At 41.9% G+C, this 16,357-nt stretch overlaps 1 protein-coding gene and 1 long non-coding RNA gene across 20 annotated transcripts in view; both read right to left on the bottom strand.

The window, feature by feature from the left end:
- LOC119857578 (transmembrane protein 263-B-like) overlaps positions 1–16,357 on the bottom strand; it is a 312,491-nt gene that overhangs the window by 125,053 nt on the left and 171,081 nt on the right. The gene's annotated exons all lie outside the window — the stretch shown is intronic.
- LOC122460484 lies at positions 565–11,122 on the bottom strand. Its single transcript, XR_006281808.1, has 3 exons — positions 11,112–11,122; positions 4,294–5,051; positions 565–3,847 (listed from the first exon to the last, which is right to left on the bottom strand). It is a non-coding gene; the product is annotated as an uncharacterized LOC122460484 (long non-coding RNA).

Raw genomic sequence — 16,357 nt, 5'->3', positions numbered from 1 at the left:
GAGACGCTGGATATGAGTCAACAGTGTGCCCTTGTTGCCAAGAAGGCTAACGGCATTTTGGGCTGTAGAAGTAGGAGCATGCCAGCAGATCAATGGACATGATCATTCCCCTCTATTCAGCATTGGTGAGGCCTCATCTGGAGTATTGCATCCAGTTTGGGCCCCACACTACAAGAAGGATGTGGAAAAATTGGAAAGAGTGCAGAGGAGGGCAACAAAAACAATTAGGGGGCTGGAGCACATGAATTATGAGGAGAGGTTGAAATAACTGGGATTATTTAGTCTGCAGAAGAGAAGAATGAGGGGGGACTTGATATCTGCTTTCAACTTCCTGAAAGGGGGTTACAAAGAGGATGGATCTAGACTGTTCTCAGTGGTACCAGACGACAGAACAAGGAGTTACAGTCTCAAATTGCAGTGGGGGAGGTTTAGGTTGGATATTAGGAAAACTTTTTCACTAAGAGGGTGGTGAAGCACTGGAATGGGTTACTGAGGGAGGTGGTGGAATCTCCTTTCTCCTTAGAGGTTTTTAAGATCAGGCTTGACAAAGCCCTGGCTGGGATGATTTAGTTGGGGATTGGTCCTGCTTTGAGCAGGGGGTTGGACTAGATGACCTCCTGAGGTCCCTTCCAACCCTGATATTCTATGATTCTATGATCATACTATGAAATCAACTGATGTAATCTGCAGCCTCATATCTTAAACTCACAGTCCCAGGCCATGAAAATTAATTCACAGTATACCTACTTAACCAGCTGGAAGTTGTTTATAATAATATATATTATGAAGGCTTCAGCTTCTCGAGTAGTTTGCAAGACAGAAAGGTGAAATGAGAGACTAGGCAAAAATAAGGATGTTTAGATGCCAAAAGAAATCCTACATCCAAAGCTAAAAGGGTTAAACAAACGTACAGCTTCCAAAACTTTGTGAAAAATTACATGGTGGCATCTACATTTGCTGTATTACTTTGCCCAGCTCCTTTATTATTTTCAAATATATTTAGGAATAAAGAATGAGAGAAAGAGAGAAACAGAAGAACCAGAGAAAGAAATATAGAGAGAAAAGATCTAGATGATCTTGCTTAGAGTAATAATACTCCCTTTTCTTCAAAGCACTTTACCATTATTATTAGTAAGGTGCCAACAATGGGCTCAGTGCTGTACAAGACTCAAATATCAAAAATTCTTGCCCTGGAGAGTTTACCATCTAGAAGACAGATCCAGAAAGGTAAGACAAGTTGGAAGAGCCAGAGGCAGAAGCTCCTTTATTTCCTCTTCATCTCTCAAGTTTTATTTATTTTTTAAATAAGAATCTCTAGGAGGAGCGGGTCTTTAAAAGGGAATTTAAAAAGCAGTGACTGGGGACTTGGTGCATTGAGATGGTTTCATGCAAAGGGGAGTAGGACCAAATGGCTGAATTGGTTATGGGGACACAAGCATTAGTTACAAAAATTAACAATTTAATCCTCAAATCTCTCTGGGATGTAGGTAGATATTACTCAATATTACAGAATTGGAAACTGAGGTAAAAATTAAGTGACAGTGCATAGATACTACAACGTATTGCTTTAGAAATACTTGGAAAAAGACCTTATTCCACAGGCATCCATGTCACAGGAGGCATTAGGTTTTGTAATATCCTCTGATAAACCTTTCAATTTCCTATCCAGGTCTTTGGAATAACCAGAGAAAGACCATCCCCAAAAGTATCTCAGGGTTTATTTATGCTGGGAGAGGATTCTGCTAGTTTAGGACCCAGTACTGTGCCTAATGAAATCAATAGCACCCCTATTAACTTCCATGGGAACAGGATTGGCTTGTTCAGTTAGAACTTAGTAATTATCCACGCCGAGTAGACATGCTCAGTAAGAATGACAGATGCTTCAATGTCAAGTCTTTGAGCTTTTGTCTCAGCTTCTCAGTCTCCGGAACTCTTGGCTCCCACTTGTATGCTCTGACCACTACCAGATTGAGACAGATGCTGTCTCACTGTTCTCAAAGGAACATTTCAAACTTTTCATGGAGGTGTCAGCTGCTCTGTATTAGCTAAAGGCAATGACACTTCATTTTTGCAATGGAGGCAATTTCTTATTTATAAATGTGAAAATAGAAAGTATGCAAAAGCTCAACCCTGCCTCTCTTTGCACATCTGCAATTTAGACAGTTGAACTGATCTGTCAACAAACTGAGTCGAAAGTCATTAATTATGCGCATGCTGAGACTTTGCTCGCCTTACTTCAGTCCAGAATGAAAGTGCACCAATACATTTTAACCCTCTGAATATACATATGAACAGAGTGGATACACTGACAGACCCTTCATTATAGCTAGAGATTTATAGCTATAATTAAAATCCAATCCCTATGTCTATGTGGCTATGACACTTTCCTACAGAGATGCACTGACACTGTTTTTTGTAAGGTTAGGTTGTCAATATGATTAAAAAAGTCTAAGGCAGAGCAACAAATAGGGTTTCTAAGTAAAAGCAAGACTTCAGCCAACTGTAAAAGGAATGAAAGAACAGTGGAATGGGTAGCACTCTGGAGTCCAACCTTTACCCTATTTAATACACAAAAACTAGTAAATTCATATTCCTAGTTCCCACAGCTACTGCAATCAGCTTCTTGTGCCGACATAGCATTTGGATTTATTGTATATGAGGTCTTTGATAGTTTAAAACCTGTGTGCAGTGTAACCAGGTTACAGTATCGTTGCCCGGGGAGCCATAACATCTGTATGTCTGGATAACCACACTCTGCAACGCACTTCAGTCTATAGGGAAACATGTTTTCCCCCTACTGGGTTGTAACTTATTTCTCATCTAATCTTTTCAACCCAGCAAAGAGCACATTCCTCACTGAGGGCTGCAGCTAGCACATGCCAGGTTTGAAGTCAAAAAGGGTTTCTGAATTATTCAAAACACCTGAACAACTGATGGTTGGGAGAAAACACACTTTGATAAATTGAAGAATGACAACATAGATATTTATAAACATTGAAAAATGTCTGTGCTGAAAAGAATGGAAAATGTCATCCCCCTCCCTAATAAGAGGTCTGACAGGTTTGTTTACACCTGGGATGAAAACTAAGAATAGGGAGACCACAGAAGGCCTTATGATAAGCCTCACTGCTGGCTGCTGTGACGGGGCACATCCACTTCTGAGTCCAGAGAAGAGGCCATCTCACCACGGTGTACAATCCTTTGTAACCTGGTGCTATGCTTTCTTGGGGCATCCAGAACTGTAAGCAGAGCTGGCACTAGGCATAAGCAGACTAAGCAATTGCTTAGGGCCCCAAGCCGCTCAAGGGGGTCCCCTATTTGATTTTTATTATATGTTGTGTTGTGGTGGGCACCAAAAATATTCCTGTTTAGGGCCCCCAATGGGCTAGCACTGCCTCTGTCTATAAGTCACCCTGTTACCCCTCTGCCTTAGCAAAAGAAAGATTTCTTGGTCTTACACTGTGTGGCTGCTCCCTGCTATCTCCAGCTAAACAAACTCCTTAGGACTCTGCCAGTCCTAACTTCATCTTGCAGGTTAACCCTTGGTGTACTTCAGTTCCCGACCTCTCCAAAAGTGTCTCCCAGCTGAATCCAACCCCAGTTTTGGAGGCCCACAGCAATATCAAGTCTGCTGTCTCCAAAGAGACCAGATACGCACCAGCCTGTTGGCTCATCTGAGAGTGCACACCTCACTTCTGTACAACAATTATAAAAGCATAAGTTAATTAATAAAGAAGAGAGATTTAAGTGATACTAAGCAGAGACAATAGAAACAAAGTGGTTACAAATAAAATAAAAGTATAATTGTGCTTTCTAGTGGCTAAAACTTAACACATCAGGTTACAACCTTTGTCCAATTTCAGAGTAGCAGCCGTGTTAGTCTGTATTCGCAAAAAGAAAAGAAGGACTTGTGGCACCTTAGAGACTAACACATTTATTTGAGCATAAGCTTTTGTGAGCTACAGCTCACTTCATCGGATGCATTCAGTGGAAAATACAGTGGGGAGATGATTTATATACACAGAGAACACGAAACAATGGGTATTACCATACACACTGTAACCAGAGTGATCACTTAAGGTGAGCTATTACCAGTGGGAGAGCCGGGGGTGGGGGGGAGGGACCTTTTGTAGTGATAATCAAGGTGGGCCATTTCCAGCAGTTGACAAGAACATCTGAGGAACGGGGGGGGGGGGGGGGAGGGGAAGGAGGAGATAAACATGGGGAAATAGTTTTACTTTGTGTAATGACCCATCCACTCCCATTCTCTATCCAAGCCTAAGTTAATTGTACCTTTGCCTAAGGCACTTCTCAGTGTCAGCAACCCACATGGTTGGGGATCTACCATTCATAATGCAAAGGGCGCTCACCTCTTTGTTCCCTCAGCGATAGATAACCAAAGTGTCTTTTTGCTTCTCCTTATATTCCCCAGAGTTTATTATTTTTTGTCACCAGAGTCAGGATGGACCCTTGGGGTTCAGACTCCAGCATCTTTCCATGCTGATTTCACATCCTCATGTTAATTTGCTCCTCCTGTTTACCTCCACTGCAAACGAACTGTCCATTGTCTCTGGCATCACCATGCTCAACTTCCAATAGAGGGGAGTTAACTATCCTCCCTCTTATCTGGAAGAAAACCTGTTCCTCTCTTTGCCTGATAACAGAAGTTAAGTATAGTATCAGTAAGTATCCATAATTCCTCATACCATGTTAATATATACATTATGCAGTGATATCAATGGCCAGTGTTTCACAGGCTTTCATTTGAAATCTTACATGACATTCTTTATAGATAAATATCATGAAAGCAATGTGTTAGGTTTAGTGAGTTTGTCAGGCTTGATAGCAGTTGCTGTTACATGGCAGTAAACTCTGTCAGTGGGCACTGAAAGGCTCCTAGAGTCAAATATGGGAAGAAACCTGGAGTGGGGAGGGGAAAGACAAGGAAGGAAGATTATGTTCCACTATCCCAACTCTATCTGCAAACATCCAGACATAAAGTTGTCCATGTTCTTGGCCCACTGGATGACTGGGTGGGAAAAGTTAACATCCTCCCACTCTCTTTCTGGCACACTTTCTGTTTTCAGAGGGCTGTTGAGTGCTCTCTCTTTACTGGGATTTTTGTGTTTCCCTATATATTAGTGTGTTGCAGTTGAACTGCTATGGTGCAGTAGCCCGCATGGCTTGCAGGGAGAAGTAAAATAAAGGCAGTTTATAAGTATTATTGCTCTTATTCTTTTCGAGGTTTAAGGTTATCTCAAGGGTTTTATACATTTTCTGTATTTTTGTTTCTTTTTATGACTTGTTCTGCTCTCTTTTCCCATTTACAATTTGTAGGTAGTGCAAACTCTACCATCTAAGTCTACAGCGAAGGACACACAAACCATTTCAGGTCAACAAATTGCAGCAGTGGGCAGCTCAGCCAGGCTTCTCATTTCAGAGGAGCAGTTCTGAGCTGCAGACAACTTTCCCTGGTATTGCCGAGTGCCCCTGCTAGTCTCCTATCAAGTCACGGAGGAAAAGAATTTTATCTGTAATAAGCTCCGTTTTCCTGAATTGTTGAGGGGGAGGAGAAAGAAAATGATTCCTGTAGCACTTCTGGAAAACTTTAAAATGTTATTGTTATGGTAACAGTTCCCTGTCACTAGTGCAATGCGGGGAGAGGGAAGAGAAGCATGGTACATGGAATCTGAATTTAACACCCTAGATTTAATCTGCACACCTCTGGCAGCACAGTCTGTTGTGAATAACATCAGCAATTTGCCTTTGGTTTGGTATAAACAAAACGGCAGGTAATGGAAATTCAAGTTGAAAGCCTGAGAACAATAGGGAGAGTCGAAAGCGGAACCAGATTAAAAAATCCCCACAAGCCAAACATGTTATATATGGTGATGGGGAAAATCAGATACAGCGCTGGGCTAGGAAATGCTTCCACCAGGTCAACCCTGTGCAGAGTTTGCAGTGGAGCTCATCTATGTGAGCCAGAAGGACGTGGCAAAAGGCTGAACTTCTTTCTAGTATTCTCAGAAGGGAAACTAAAATAGGCCTTTAAAGACCTTTTAAAGGCTTAGAGCTAAAGAACGGATGGAAGAGGGGACTCTGATTGTATCAGGCCCGTGCAAGTTTCATTAAAACAATGGAATCTGATGAAACAAACATCTGTTACAGGAACCGTTCTTAGGAGACAGAGTAAGTCTTTCAGGTAACAAGATGGTGGGCAGGGGCTGAATAGCTTTATGTCCCATCTCTCAGGAGACACTACCCTGCAAACAGACTCCAGATGTGTCTCAAGAATTTAGGATCAATTCAATATTGGACCTGAATCCCGCACCTTTTGCATTCACATGTGTGTGTATGCGTGTGTGTGTTTGTATGTGTGTGCACATGCGCGTGCATGCGTATGTGCAAACATACACAAAGGTGTTCTCTTTGAATAGGGTTGCCAGCCCTCCAGTATTGGCCTGGAATCGGCATCGATCTCCCCGTTACTACACAAAGCAATCCAGGAGATTTTAATAGGATATTTTAAGAAAATGACTTTATGTCATGCTGGGGAAAAAAAAATCTCCTGGAATAGCTTCAGTCAGAGTTGGCAACCATATTTTTGATGCACACAGAGATTGTGGTCCCAACTGCAGAGCATGCTCAATTCTCAATGAACGTAATGGAACTCAAGCAAGTGCTTAAGTGCTCTGCTGAATTGGGGCCTATATCACTATAGACACATCCCCAGCAATACTGAAATTAAAAATGACAACACAAGCATCTGTTACATAAGAGCTAGGTGTGATTATTATATGTGATCACATCATTGTAGTTGTTAGCTTTTTGGCTGAACATTGTCTGAAAGAAGGGTAGATTATCAAGAGGGAAAAAATGGATCCTGATACCCAAAAAGCTTTTGCAATCTTCACATCTTCAGGAAAGCAAAAAGTCAGGCCTCTGCTACAGGATTTAGCATCCCATAAACTGAGCTTGTATCCTTTTTGGCTCAAGGAACTTCTGAAATCCCAAAATTCCTGTTGCTATTCCTACCACCTGGTGAAAATGAAACTAATCCAACACATAGACTCTGATCCCTGCCCACACAATGAACATGAAAGACCAACATGCCCAGGCCCATTACAACAAAGTGCCTTTAAATCTACAGGTGCTGTGCTTTCTTCTATATCAACTCCCAATGTTTCATTTTGGATGGATCTCTAAATGGCACCATCGAGGTGGCCTCTCCCCCTACTTTGCAAAGGAAATCCACTAAAGGAGAAATGCGTGTGAAGGTCCTCCAAGGAAAGGACACATAATAAAAAATCTTCCCAGGGCTGGTAAGGGTTAACCACAATATTGGCAGTACATTCTCATTTAGTGTCTCAGCTTTTGTGGGAGGAGAATTTCACAAATAAACTTGCAAGCTTTGCAGATCAATTTTCTACGTGGTTTTATCGTTCTGTTTCTCTCTTAATCAACCCCTATCGTTTCTCAGTCTCTTTTTCAGACACATTTTTAGTGCTCAGTGCCATCTCTGAAACAATACAAGGCCCTCTGTTCCCCCCTTTTCCAATATATGAAACCACATTGGGAACTTTGGTGGCATTTGTATTTCCATCAAGAGTATTTAGGAATAAACAGCTATGAAAAACATTACCCTAGGGCTCCAGCACTGCAGAGCATGCCATACAGACCTTGAATGTCTGAATACTCAGCAAGCATTTAAATGATAATATTACATTAGAGCTGCAGGAGCTGCTGTGTAAATAACTGTGCATTGCTTGCTCATTGGTTTTACAGACACACACACACACACACACACACACACACCCTGAAAAATTGTTTGAAAAAATGGAAAACCCAGACAGCAATAATTTAAAATTGTGAAGTGAAACAACAGGCTATGTAATGGCAGAGAGATAAACTGCATTTAATGAAAATTTGAAGGGGTGGAAGGGAGGCTCGGTGAAGCTTTGATCCAATCAGCAGCTATCAGGAACACAGACACCAAGGGCAAGGGAGGTTTAAATGGACAGAGAGACCAGATCACACACAGGACAGAGCACTTCTACAGACACACACAATCATCACGAAGAACCAGGAGATCTCTTGAGGAATTGTTTTTAGTTTCTGCTAGTGCAGATATTTACACACATTGAGAAGCCACCTATCCAAAAAAAAACAGCTCTAATCTGACTGCAGCTCATGGTGACATATTTAGTATTGTGACAAAGTTCCTCCTCTGCCTTGGTGGGTCCTGCGCTTATTGGTGAATTTGCTCGCCTCAGAGTCGGGGGACAGGCCTCAGTGGGACCCACATTCCAGGTCAACTCCTCTAGTAACAAATAGGGAGTTGGAGGGATGGGGGAACCCTCTATTCTGGGTTCCAGCCCAGGGCCCTGTCAACAGTGTCTCTTGTAACAGCTGTGTGACAGCTACAACTCCCTGGGCTATTTCCCCATGGCCTCCTCCCAACACCTTCTTTATCCTCACCACAGGATCTTCCTCCTGATGTCTGATAATGCTTGTACTTCTCAGTCCTCCAGCAGTACACCTTCTCACTCTCAGCATCTTGCGTACGCCTCACTAACTCAAGTGAGGTCCTTTTTAAAACTAGGTGCCTTGATTAGCCTGCCTGTCCTAATTGATTCTAGTAGCTTCTTAATTGGCTCAAAGTGTCCTACTTAGCCTGCCTTAATCGGTTCCTGATTGTTCTGAAACAGCCCATTATCTTACTCAGGGAAAAGGGACCTGCTTAATCTGGGGCTAATATATCTACCTTCTATCACTCTCAGGGTTCTCTGCTCGGTGTCCCTGTCAGGTTCCCTTCGTTTGACCCTTTGACCTCACTCCTGTCCCTGTTATCTCATTAGTTGTCCCATAGAATCATTTGGCTTACAGGTCCTGTGGATCCTCCCCTTAGGCTGGGGGGAGGTCCTTTAGCAGTGGGTGGGCTTCCGCCCACCCACTTCCTGGATCCCAATAGGATCACTCTCCGGTAGCCATTTGGCCTGAGCCAAATGTGTATGATAAAACCCATTGTTTCATGTTCTCTGTGTGTGTATATAAATCTCCCCACTGTATTTTCCACTGAATGCATCAGATGAAGTGAGCTGTAGCTCACGAAAGCTTATGCTCAAATAAATTTGTTAGTCTCTAAGGTGCCACAAGTACTCCTTTTCTTTTTGTGAATACAGACTAACACGGCTGCTACTCTGAAACTTAATCTTTAATGTCAAGATGTGACTTATGGAGACTACAGGTCCAGCATGCAATGCAGGCAGATAAATCCAAGAAAGACAGAACGATACATTACAGGACCTCCTCTTCATTACAGATCAGGACACTGCAAGCTTTTCTATTTTAAGCAAATAATGGGAGACCCGCAGGCTCCTGGCAAGTTACCATTGTGACTGTTAATTGGGCAAAATCCTTATTCCTTTTAAAAATAGGAACTGTAAGCATACACAGCATAAAAATATTTTGAGTTCTGCTAAATGAGTTCATTGCTGTAAATACATCAAATCCTAGCAAATCTCCATAACAAGAATTATCCCTCCGTTTCCCTCTTCGATGCCCAGATGGTGATCTTTACAATGCTGAGACACTGAGGTCATTACTAGAGCTGGCCAAAAAAAGGGAATCCCTTTCCATGAAAATTTTCACGTTTTTGAAAAGAGTTTAATCTCAAAGCAGGATGAAGCACCAAAAACACGAAACTTTTAGTGGAAAGAGATTTCAAAACAAATTCCATTTTGGGAGAACAGAAACAAATTTTTTTGGCTTCCCAGTTGCCCTGAGGGAAGGCTCTTGTTAGTTTCACTTGTGAAGTTGACAAGATCTTTCCAGCCCTGCAGCTGAAGAGGCAGAAAGCCCAGCTGCTCTGTCTCCCAGCCAGTCCTCCAGCTTGGACACTGCCTGTCCCACAAAGCTTGAGGGGGAGGCAGAGCGCCCCTGTGCTATGCATCTTCATCCTCTGGAGCTAAGGAAACCTGTATGTTTTGATTAAAGTGTAGTCAAATAGGTAGTAGATTTGATGACTCGTTTGGCTGTACTGTATTGGTATTTTCCAATGAAACTATGCTTCATCAGAAAATTTCCAACCAGTTCTAGTCACTGCACATCTAGTTACCTTATTGCTAACCTAAGAAAGGTTATCTTTCAGATGACACACTGGTTCCCCTCACTGCCTAGCTCACCTGACTTATCGGATACATTAGAATCCACATAATTCTGTGATGACCAGCCCTCTGAGGTGGATTCTACTGATCTCTCAAGAGAAGCTACAGAGAGTTTGCTGAAGGACTGATCAGTTCCACCACTGAAACTATTCCCTTTTATGGGACCAGAGAGATCTCTTAACTCAAATGTAATCTTCTCTTAACCACATCAGTGGGCTGGGTGCTTCTATGAAAAAAAGATGCTCCACTATTCTCTGATCTTCCATTCATCTGAGTGGACATTCTATAAAAAGCTACCATCAAAACACGTGCAACTACACACAATAGTAAAAAAGGTGAAAGGAGAGATTTTCAAAGGCACAAATGGCAGTTAGGTGCCTATTTGACATGTTCACCTTTGAAAATGTCTCCCAAAAACATCTGCCATTTCCCCACTCCCCATGGTGCTTCCCTTCCCAGCTCCCAGTGGTGATTTGACAACAAGGAAACAAAAGAATGCCGTTATCAATAGAGTTAAAGAACACACAGGAACTGGCAGCATGAGGAAACAAACTGGGAACGTGATGGCAAGGAGAGACAGCTTCCATGCCAGACAGTCCAGTCTCTTTGAAGTCTCATACAAAGGTTTGCCCTGCATTTCCAAGCCACATTTCTTACTAGAATTGCATCTGCATGGCTGAATAGCCACACAGCCATCCAACAATTTCATGGAAAGGCCACCAGTGGTGCTGGTTTTTGAAGTAGGATGCTCCACATGGGCTATTTCCAAACAAAGAGGAAACATACTGACAGTCAAATTGCTTCTCTTGATAGACCCGCCACTCCTTCCAGGTGGCACTGAGGAGTTCATGACGAATTTCATTATTGCTGCAGAAGTCGACTTACTCAAGGGCAGGTTTAGAAGTGGCATACAGTATTGAGCTGTGGGGAAAAAACAGAGTCCACTCTCTTTCCCACCCTCAAGCATTCCCCTTGACATTGTCAGCATGGAGCTTTACATTCTGCTTCCTAGAAGCTCTAGTAGTTTTCCCTTTTCAGCCCTAGCCTAAGCATTATGCATTGAAAATGGTATTGCAGAGCTATAGCAAGGGTCCAAATGGTTAATTCAAAAAATTAATCACAATTAAAAAATTAATCGTGATTAATCACAGTTTTAATTGCTCTGTTAAACGATAGAATACCAACTGAAATTTATTAAATATTTTGGATATTCATCTACATTTTCAAATATATTCATTTCAATTACAAACACAATACAAAGTGCACAGTGCTCACTTTTATCAATTTTACAATGCAACTACTTATAATAAAAATAATATAAAGAAATAGTATTTTTCAATTCACCTCATACAAGTATGGTAGTTCAATCTCTTTATCATGAAAGCGCAACTTACAAATGCAGATTTTCTTGTTACATAACTGTACTCAAAAACAAAACAATGTAAAACTTTAAAGCCTACAAGTCCACTCAGTCCTACTTCTTGTTCAGCCAATTGCTAAGAGAAACAAGTTTGTTTACATTTACGGGAGATGCTGCTGCTTGCTTCTTGTTTACGTCACCTGAAAGTGAGAACAGACATTTGCATGGCACTTTTGTAGCTCGCATTGCAAGGTATTTACATGCCAGATATGATAAACATTCGTATGCCCCTTCATCCTTTGGCCACCAATCCAGAGGACATCCTTCCATGCTTATGACACTCATTAAAAAAAAATGTGTTAATTACATTTGTGACTGAACTCCTTGGGGGAGAATTATATGGCTCCTGCTCTGTGTTTTACCTGCATTCTGCCATATATTTCATGTTATAGCAGTCTCGGATGGTGAACCAGCATGTTGTTCTTTTTAAGAACACTTTCACTGCAGATTTGGCAAAACACAAAGAAGATACTAATGTGAGATTTCTAAAGATAGCTACAGCACTTGGCCCAAGATTTAAGAATCTGAAGTGCCTTCCAAAATCTGAAAGGGACGAGGTGTGGGGCATGCTTTCAGAAGTCTTAAAAGAGCAACACTCTGATGCAGAAACTACAGAACCCAAATCACCAAAAAAGAAAATCAACTTTCTGCTTGTGACATCTGACTCAGATGATGCAAATGAGCATGCATTGGTCTGCACTGCTTTGGATCGTTATTGAGCAAAATCTGTCATCAGCAAGACACATGTCCTCTGGAATGGTGGCTGAAGCATGAAGGGACATATGAATCCTTAGCACATCTGGCACATAAATATCTTGCAACGCCGTCTACAACAGTGCCATGCAAATGCCTGTTCTCACTTTCAGGTGACAACGTAAACAAGAAGTGGGCAGTATTATCTCCTGCAAATGTAACCAACCTTGTTTATCTGCGCGCTTGGCTGAACAAGAAGTAGGACTGAGTGGACTTGTAGGCTCTAAAATTTTACATTGTTTTATTTTTGAATGCAGTTATTTTTTGTACATAACTCTACATTTGTAAGTTCAACTTTCGTGCTAGAGATTGCACGACAGTACTTGTATTAAGTGAATTGAAAAATACTATTTCTCTTATTTTTACAGTGCAAATATTTATAATAAAAAATAAATATAAAGTGAGCACTGTACACTTTGTATTCCGTGTTGTAATTGACATCAATATATTTGAAAATGTGGAAAACATCCAAAAATATTTATATAAATGGTATTCTATTATTGTTTTACAGCATGATTAATCGCACAATTAATAATGATAACAAATTTTTATTGTGCAATTAATCGTGATTAATTTTTTTAATTGCTTGACAGCCCTAGTAGTTACCCAGCCATTGTAAACAGAGTTAAAGGCTATGCTGACAAACTACAAAAGCAGGGTCCTGCAGTCTTCTACTGTTGTTTGCACTAGGTAGACATGTATTCCTTTTCTTTCAGTTAAGCAGAACTTCATTCAAGGCAAGGTGTGGTCACCACCTACATAACAAGGTACAGTCAGACTACCCTAGAGCTAAAGCAAACACATTGTCAGTGGTGGCCAACACTTTGTGACCTCACTCAGACTCAGCACAAGCTACAGAGCTCTCTTGAAACTAGAACAAAGGAATCAGTAACCTGCAAAAGGGGAGAGACAAAGGATGCCCACATGATGGAGAATATGTATGATATACATGGTATGTAGAGAAGGAACTTGGGCAAATAGGATTGCAAATGGCATTTGAGTAACGAGGACCCAGCAGCAAGGGAGGAACATACTAATGCTCTGCCATGGGGCCTCTGTGCCACACTTCCAAGCCCAGGTAAGGAATAGCTAACACAAAAGAAAGATTATGGCACCACAGTCTTTTCCTGTTTTGGTTGCTGCTAAAAGACATTAAAGCTACAACATGGGAGATGGGAATTAATTGTACTCAAATTATTTTTTGCTCTCTACACTGAAACTAAAGATTGCTTCAACTCCAGATGCTTAAAAAAATTAATAAATACATAAAAAATTCAGGCTCATTAGTTCCAGGTATTTTCCCCACATGCCTGTCTTCATTCCAATTAAAGTAATTCAACAGAATTAATTACGTTTGTAATTTGATTAATAAAGATGTACATTTTGTTAAGCAACCATACTGGATAAGCCTTGACTCAGACTTGCTGCTCCTCGCTGCTGGTGGTTATTTTCTCTTGAGAAAAGTGAAAGGTTTTCAAAACTACTCCTGCTAACAAGAAGAATAAGGGCAGGCAGCGATAGCCCTGGGATCTCTACAAACTGCTCCTCTGTACAGATTATCTCTTGGAAGCGCCCCCTGGTTGCACTGGAATTCCAGTTCTACATATTTCCTCACCCCAAACTGACCTGGCAGCAGGAATAATTTTGGCCACAGTCTATGACTGTTGTCATCTTTGGGCATCTCCCAGTTGTGCCCATGCTCACCATTTTGGTGAGAACCAAACTGCCAGATCATGCTTAGTTATCTTGAACTGGATTTAGGCACACATTGGTCTTCTAAGTCTTTCCCAAGTACAAAGGAACTGACCCCATTAAACACTTCAGCTGACTATGTAGTACTGGTGGACAGCTGCTCTGGACATCTGGATCTGCATTTCTCAGTAAGTGCTATGGAAAAGTTTCACAGGGCCTTGAAGTGACACTCCTGCTTTCATTTAGAAAACTATCATGCTTAATGGAAGAAGGAATAGTACCTTTTATGGTCCTGAAGGTGGCTGCCAGTCTGTAAGAAGGAGTAGAGCTAGTTTAGACTAAGATAAATCTGTGGAAGGGAGGCATTTCTGAACTGTGAGCAGTTATTTCAATTAGCTTAGTTGAAATAAAATGAAAGAACACTGAATGATTTATGATCAAAGGGGACTTTTTATTTAATAATACAAGCAAAGTAGGTTTCTTGGGAAGATTTATAACTCCTTTCTGTTCACTAAACAGCCATTTCATAGCCTAACAAAAGACCTTTTACAATCAGAAAACTTCCTCATGTCTCAGTGGGGTGCCACACCACGCTGGGAATTGGACGAGATGGACATTGCAGTTTTACAGATCCATTGTGTCTCTCCCTCATCAAATGGAAAAGAAATAGTACTTCAGAAAAGAGCCCTTCCTCTGCCATTTCACATCAAATTTATCCTTGGCACCCAATCAGCATTTTTATAGCAATCAGCATCCAGGATAATGGCTCTCCCTCTACCCCCCACCCCTCTGATGCCCCAGGTATCCTGAAGGAGTCAAGACCTTCCCTCTGCTAAGTGGATCTGCTAAATATCCTTCTTTCCTAGCCCATACCCACCCCTATGCTGGGCTGTGGTTGGGTCACACATACGTGTGATGCTATTCAGAGAGACCCCTTTACTATTACATGTGGTTGCAGCAACAGCACAAAACTATTAGCCAACTTCACGAGACAGTTTAAAGGATCGAATGTGCACTGTGACGGGGCAAGGCCAGATGGCTATGGAAGAGTAGTAGGAAACAGATATATTAGCTCCAGGCTAAACAAATCCCTGGTACCAGGATAAGTGAAATGGCAGCTGCTCCAGGTCAATTAAGACACCTGGGGCAATTAAGAACTTTCCGAAGGCTAGGTTGATTGGGACACCTGAAGCCAATCAGGGGCTGGCTGAAACTAGTTAAAAGCTTCCCAGTTAGTCAGGTAGGTGTGCATGTCAGGAGCTGTGGGAAGAAGTTGCGCGGTTGGAGAGGCTGAGTAGTACACACCATATCAGGCACAAGGAAGGAGGCCCTGAGGTAAGGGTGAAGTGGAGCTTAAGGAAGTGAGGGCTGCTGTGGGAGAAATAGCCCAGGGAATTGTGCATGTCATGTTTCTAAAAGGTCAGCTACCATAGCTGATACTATTAGGATCCCTGGGCTGGAGCCTGGAGTAGAGGGTGGGCCTGGACTCACCCCCCCGACCTTTGCCCCCTGTTAATCACTGAGACTGGGAGAAACAGAGACTGTGCAAGGAAAGATAACTTCTCCTCACCTCCCTCGCTGGCTTATGATGAAAATGGCTCAGTAGACTGTGACCCTTGTCTCTAGAGAAAGAAGGGTTACGTGGAGGGTCGCAGTGAGCCTCTGAGGCTAGCAAAATCTGCCAGGAAACGTGGGACCCATGGAGGCAAGAACAGAGCTTTGTCACAGCACTTAATCCATACTGTGTATTATCCAATGGGAATCAATCCCTTGGATTTGGACCAATACACTATGTAAAAGCCCATATTGCTCTGCAAAGCTCGATCTGAGGGAACAGGATTGCTAGTCTCCCTCCCAAAATTCTCAGTGCCTCATCCAAGTCAAGCCACAGCCAAAATCTTAAAGCTGTTATTCTTAAACTGCAGCTGTCACTCCGAAAAGATAAACTACTTTGCTACACTAAGAAGTGGGCTGCATTATCACATGTTTTCTCAAACTAGTGTAATCACAGTCATACCCATACATAGGCCTATACTGGGATGGTCCTAGTACTGCCTACAGGTCAAGTCCAGCTGTCTGGAGTCCTGCAGTCTGCTTCACATCTGCCTTCATTTTTAACATGAAAAACTCAGCCTATGGAAACAACATATTCCAGTACACCACATGGTGGAGCAGCCCCGCTTGACAAGAGAGAGTACTGTATGCCAGGACTTGTAGTCTACATGATCTACTTGCCTGTATTTAAAAACAGGGCAAATAAAACCTGCTTCATTTCAGGCAAAATAAATGAAATAAATGTGGCCTCAAACTTCTGACAAGGTATGAA

Source organism: Dermochelys coriacea, chromosome 6 (genome assembly GCF_009764565.3).
Source record: "Dermochelys coriacea isolate rDerCor1 chromosome 6, rDerCor1.pri.v4, whole genome shotgun sequence".
In the NCBI taxonomy this organism is placed as follows: domain Eukaryota; kingdom Metazoa; phylum Chordata; order Testudines; family Dermochelyidae; genus Dermochelys; species Dermochelys coriacea.
This window is presented reverse-complemented; position numbering and strand designations above follow the sequence as displayed.